This window comes from Heterodontus francisci, chromosome 18 (assembly GCF_036365525.1).
Source record: "Heterodontus francisci isolate sHetFra1 chromosome 18, sHetFra1.hap1, whole genome shotgun sequence".
Taxonomy (NCBI): Eukaryota; Metazoa; Chordata; class Chondrichthyes; order Heterodontiformes; family Heterodontidae; genus Heterodontus; species Heterodontus francisci.
In genome coordinates, this window is record NC_090388.1 from 22,255,475 (window position 1) to 22,261,544 (window position 6,070).

Consider the following 6,070-nt stretch of genomic DNA (forward strand, 5'->3'; position numbering starts at 1 on the left):
GCTTTCTGTGGAAGAGAATTCCACAGACTAATAACCTGAAAGAGAAAATTCTCCTCATCTCTATCTTAAAAGGGAGACCTCTTATTCTTAAACAGACAGGTGGGAACACCACCATCTGCAAGTTCCCCTCTGAGGCACATACCTTCCTGACTTGGAAATATATCACCGTTCCTTCACTGCCGCTGGGTCAGAATCCTGGAACTCCCTCCCTAACAGCACTGTGGACTGCAGCGGTTCAAGAAGGCAGCTCACCACCACCTTCTCAAGGGTAATTAGGGATGGGCAACAAATGCTGGCGTTGCCAGCGAAGCCCACATCCCATGAAACAAATTTTTAAAAAACCCTTTTGATTACATATTTAGATGAGCTGCTAATCCTGTTTCAAAAAATGTTCCTGCACATATAACCTCAGTTTTGGCTAGGGTAGTAGTTTTGTAATGTCTATCTTTTTAAAAATGTACCAAATAGAATAAAGGGCATTGCAGTATGGCAAAAGAAAATTCAGTGCTCCTGAATTTCCATGACAAATTCTAAAATATTGATTGGAATGTGATGAGACAAAAGTCAGATAACGTACTGGACACTATCATATGTAGGTCCTCCAAGGTCCGTTCATGCATGGAGGTCAAAATAATGGATCAGAAACAGGTAAAAAGATCCTGAATGTTCATCACCATGGAAAGCATGAAAAGCATTTTTTGGTCTGCTTGGAAAATAGTTTAACTAAGGGTCACAGTGAAGTAAAGAGTTCAATTTCTCCCATTTAATGCACAATAAAAATGTAAGTCCGAAGTATCGATATTATTGGGTTTACTTACTTTTGAAATAGTTATATTTTTGTGAGAAGAAAAGCAGAATTCACTTGAAACATTCTGAACTCATAAATGTTGAATCCTTCACATTCAATACAAAACCAGATAAATTCCATTGGTGCAATATTTTCTTTATTTTTCCAATTTATTCCTACATATGCTTCATCACATATGGTCATAACACATAGGTACAAGGAACATGTTTATATATATTTGATAAATCCATATAATTATAAAAAGTAACTGAATACATGAGTAACAATATAAATACACATTTGTGCCCTGTGTTTACATAGGCATTACTTATTTTACTAGTTTTAGGGCTGAATTATATCTTTCAGATTTACTTTTCTTTTTATTCATTCATAGGAGGTGGGCATTGCTGGAAAGGCCAACATTTATTGCCCATCCCTATTTGCCCTTGAGAAGGTGGTGGTGAGCTGCTTTCTTGAAATTGAGTTTTTCCTGACAACGCAAAGCATGTGCAGAGCGAATGTCGACATCATCAGTGCATCCGAACATTTGCCCAGCTTGCCAGTATGAATCTGCGCATGAGCGCACTGACATCCACGCAATGACACCAGACGTAATGATGTCCGAGCGTTGCCTCAATGGCTGAAATTGCTGCCTCCATTCCCCCCAACCCTCCCACCAACAGTACCCCTCTTTGGCCGCTCGCTCCCAGGCTCACCGCTTCCCCCCTTGGCCAAGCGCTACCTACCTCCCTGCTTTCCCCGACCCTGGCTGTTCCCTCCTGGCCTCACCACTCCCCCCTCCCTGGATGCTCACTCCACGCCTCATCGCTTCAGCCACTTGCTCACTGCTTCCCCACCCCCTCAGCCGATTGCTCCCCACTGCGCCACCCAGAGAAGCGGCAGGGAACATGCCGCCAAGGGTGGAGCGAGCAGCCGAGGGATGATGGGGCGACACGGGGATCGAGCTGTCGAGATGGGGGAAGCGGTGTGGCTGGGAGCGAGCTGACGGACATGGGAGGGAAAGGGGGAGTAAGTGGCTGAGGGGAGGCAGCGGTGAGGCGGGGAGCGAGCGACAAGCAGACGGGTGTGGGTGGGATCGACGAAGAGAAGTGACGGTGGCAGGAGGGAGTGGGATACTGTTGGATAGGATGGAGGTGGCGATCGCAGTAATTGAGGGGGTTTGGGCTTAATTTGTTTTTTGTAACAAATTGAGCAGTGCCATTTTTATTACCGCAGCTGCCTGAGCGCAGACAATGACTTTTCAGTGGATGAGGCTGCATTTGCGCGTGTCAATACTGCACCATCTAGTGGTTGCATTGTCAGCAAACACAGCCCTCTTGAACTGCTGCTGTGTGTGGTGTAGGTACGCCCACAATGCTGTTAGGAATGGAGTGCCAGGATTTTGATCCAGTGACTGTGAAGAAATGGCGATATATTTCTAAGTCAGGATACTGTGTGGCTTGGAGGGGAACCTGCAGGTGGTGGTGTCCCCGTGCATCTGCTGCCCTTGTCCTTCTAGGTGGTAAAGGTCACGGGTTTGGAAGGTGTTGCCAAAGGAGGTTTGGCGAGTTGCTGCAGTGCATCTTGTAAATCAGGGGTGTCCAACCTTTTCATGTGAAGAGCCACATTACAAATTTTTATCCTACATAGGGGGCCGGTGAGCAAATTTCAGAAAGATAAAGGCATTAAAAATTTATCTTACTATTAATCAAGACAACAACAAATGTGTATTTTTATGAACAGCTTTAAATGAGAAGTCTAATTTATTCTTTCTCTTCACTATGTTGAACACCCCACTGATTTAGTGAGATACCTGGCATTGTTTTTGCTTGCACAATGTCTGCCCACACACTTGATGTAACGCTGCGGAGTATTCCGAATAGATGTCCATCTGTCAGGACTGATCTTGATCTCTTTCCATCTCCCCCCTCTCTGTGTCTCCCCACCCTCTTGTGTCTCCCCCTCTCTGTCTCCCTCTCTCCCTCTGTCTCCCCCCTCTCTCTCTGTGTCTCCCCCGTTTCCACCAGTACTGTACCCCAATGTTATACAGTAACAGACCTGTCCCCATCAGTACTGTACCCCAGTATGGTACAGTGACACCTGTACAGCAATACAGTGAAATGTCCATCAGTGCTGTAAAAATTCACAAGGACAGTGTTTGCAATGTATTGGATTCTTAGTGGCAACAACAGGCCAGTTAGGAACAATGGGGAGGCTCCAGGCAGGTGCTGTGAAATTTCCCATCAGAAGAGAGAACTGATGAACATCATCACTACTTGGGTTTCTGTTGAGTCTCCTGCCCAATCAGCCCCTCGATTGGGGGCCTTGCCAATGGGCTCCTTATTCCTACAATGTCAGTTCTCAGTACAAGCCCAGTAACATTGGCGAGTCATAGCCCTTCACTAGACAGCAAACAACCGCAGGGGAACAAAGATAACATGTTAAATCCCTGCTGAGGCACGTGCATATTCCCACTAGAGGAGCAATTGGCTATGCAGCTGCTGTCCCCACATGCTCAGGTTAAATTGATCACCTTCCTCAGCGGTTCGTGAGGCAGGTAGGACAAGTGTGCGGTATCCATCGCTCCAGTCTGGGTGAGTGTTGTGACCATCGCTCCACTGGTGCAGCCAATCCACAGCCATCCTGCTGTCAGTCACACAGGATTAGCGGGTCGGATTCAAACCTTTGGCGGGCTGGATTCTGGACAATCATGTCGGAGTTGGTACAAGCTGCTGCCACTGTGCGCAGGTGGTGGAGGTAGTGACTGTTTAAGGTGGTGGATGAGGTGCCGATCAAGCAGACAGGTTTGTCTTGGATGATGTTGAGTTTCTTGAGTGTTGTTGGAGCTGCACTCATCCAGGCAAGTGGAGAGTATTCCATCACACTCCTGACTTGTGCCTTGTAGATGGTGGACAGGCTCTGGGGAGTCAGGAGGTGAGTTACTCTCTGAAGAATTCCCAACCATCTGACCTGCTCTTGCCGCCACAATATTTATATGGCTGCTCCAGTTCAGTTTCTGATCAATGGTAACCCTCCTGGGATGTGGGGGATTCAGCAATGGTAATGCCATTGAACATCAAGCCAAGGTGGTTAGATTCTCTCTTGTTGGAGATGGTCATTGTCTGGCCCTTGTGTGGTGTGAATGTTAATTGCCACTTGTCAACCCAAGCCTGAATGTTGTCCAGGTCTTGTTGCCTGCGAGCATGGGTAACTTCAGTATCTGATGAGTTGCGAATGGTGCTCACCTTTGTGCAATCATCAACGAACATCCCCACTTCTGACTTTGTGATGGAGGGAAGGTCATTGATGAAGCAGCTGAAGATTGTTGGGCCTAAGATTTACGCTGAGTAATCTTGCTTGTTGCAAGAGTTTAGATGATGATCTGATTTTTTTCCCTATCCATGGGCTCTCCATTGCAGAGCTGAAATCTCCATATCCAAATCATCCTGTCCCTGCTGCTCAGTCGGGAACTCTTTAATCTCGACAGGTGAACCAGTGGTTTATGTGTACATCTTTCAATTTAGTATACTGTATTCGCTGCTCACAATGTGGTCTGCTGTATATTAGGGAGACCAAATGCAGATTGGGTGACCGTTCAGTCCAGAAGTGTGACCCCAAGCTTCTTGTTGTCTGTCATTTTAATTCGTCATCTTGCTCCCACTCTGACCTCTCAGCCTCCTGCAGTGTTCCAGTGAAGCTGAATGTAAGCTCGAGGAACAGCACCTCATCTTTTGATTAGGCACTTTACAGCTTTCTGGACTCAATATTGAGTTCCACAATTTCACATTATAACCTCTGCCTGCATTTAGTTTCCATTTTCTTTGCAGGTTTTGGTTTTCCTCTCATTTTCCTCTTGTTCTTGCTTTTAGACAGCAGCTGTTCATCAGCCATTCACAGCTTCTCTACACACAACTTTCCTTGTCCTATTTCCATCTCTGTAACATTGCCAGACTTCTCCCCGTCTTAGCTCATCTGCTGCTGAAACCCCTGTTACCTCTAGACTTGACTATTCCACTCCTGGCTGGTTTCCCAAATTCTATTCTCTGTAAACTAGAGGTCAACCAAAACTCTGCTGCCTCTGTCTTAACTCACACCAAGTCCCATTCCCCTTGTGCTCAAGTCCCTGTGCTCGTTGACAGACTTTGACTCCCATCAAGCAGCATCTTGATTTTAAGATCCTCACCCCCTCCCTATCTCTGTAATCTCCTCCAGCCCCACAACTGTCCAAGATATCTGCACTCCTCTAATTGTGGTCTCTGGTGCATCCCTGATTTTAATTGCTCCGCCATTGGTGGCTGCACCTGCAGTTGCCTAGGCCCCAAGCTCTGGAATACCCACCCTACACCTCTGCACCTCGCTTTCCTCCTTTAAGACACTTCTTAAATCCTACCTCTTTGACCAACCAAGCTTTTGGTCATCTGACCTAATATCTCCTTCTGTGCCTTTGTGTCATGCTTTGTTTTATAATGCTCCTGTGAAGTACCTTGGGATATTTTATTACTTAGAGGCACTACATAAATATAAGTTGTTGTTGATTACCACTCCCTTTGGCCTTGCACTACCAACTTGTTTGTCATTTAATCTCTCCTATTACAGACCTTCCCTTTGTTCTTTTATCTACCTTCCCCGCCTTTCATGGAATGGTTACAGCACAGGAGGCCATTCGCCCCGTCATCTCCATGCCAGCTCTCTGCAAGAACAACCTACCTAGTCCCACTCCCCCGCCTTTTTCCCGTAGCCCTGCAATTTTTTTCTCTTCAGATAATTATCTAGTTCTCCTTTGAAGGCTTCAAATCTGCCTCCACCACACTCTCGGGCAGTGCATTACAGATCCTAACCACTCGCTACGTAAAAATATTTTTCCTTATGTCGCTGTTGCTTCTTTTGCCAATTACCTTAAATTGGTGTTCTGTGCTTCTGGACCCTTGGCTAATAGGAACAGTTTCTCCCTATCTACTCTGTCCAAACCCCTGGTGATCACACCAAATTGCTCAAAGCCTATTACATTACTAACTTTTCCCAGTTCTGATGAAAGGTCACAGACCTGAAACACTAACTCTGTTTCTCTCTCCACAGATGCTGGAGAGTTATTGCTGGCTGAAAACAAAAGCAAAGTACTGAGTATGCTGGAAATCGGAATCATAAGCAGAAAATGCTGAAAATACTCAGCAGGTCAGACAGCATCTGTGGAGAGAAACACTGAGTTAACATTTCAGGTCTGTGACCTTTTGACAGAAGTTGAGTTATGAGGGCGAGCAAAGGATTCGCCATGTTCGTGAGGGA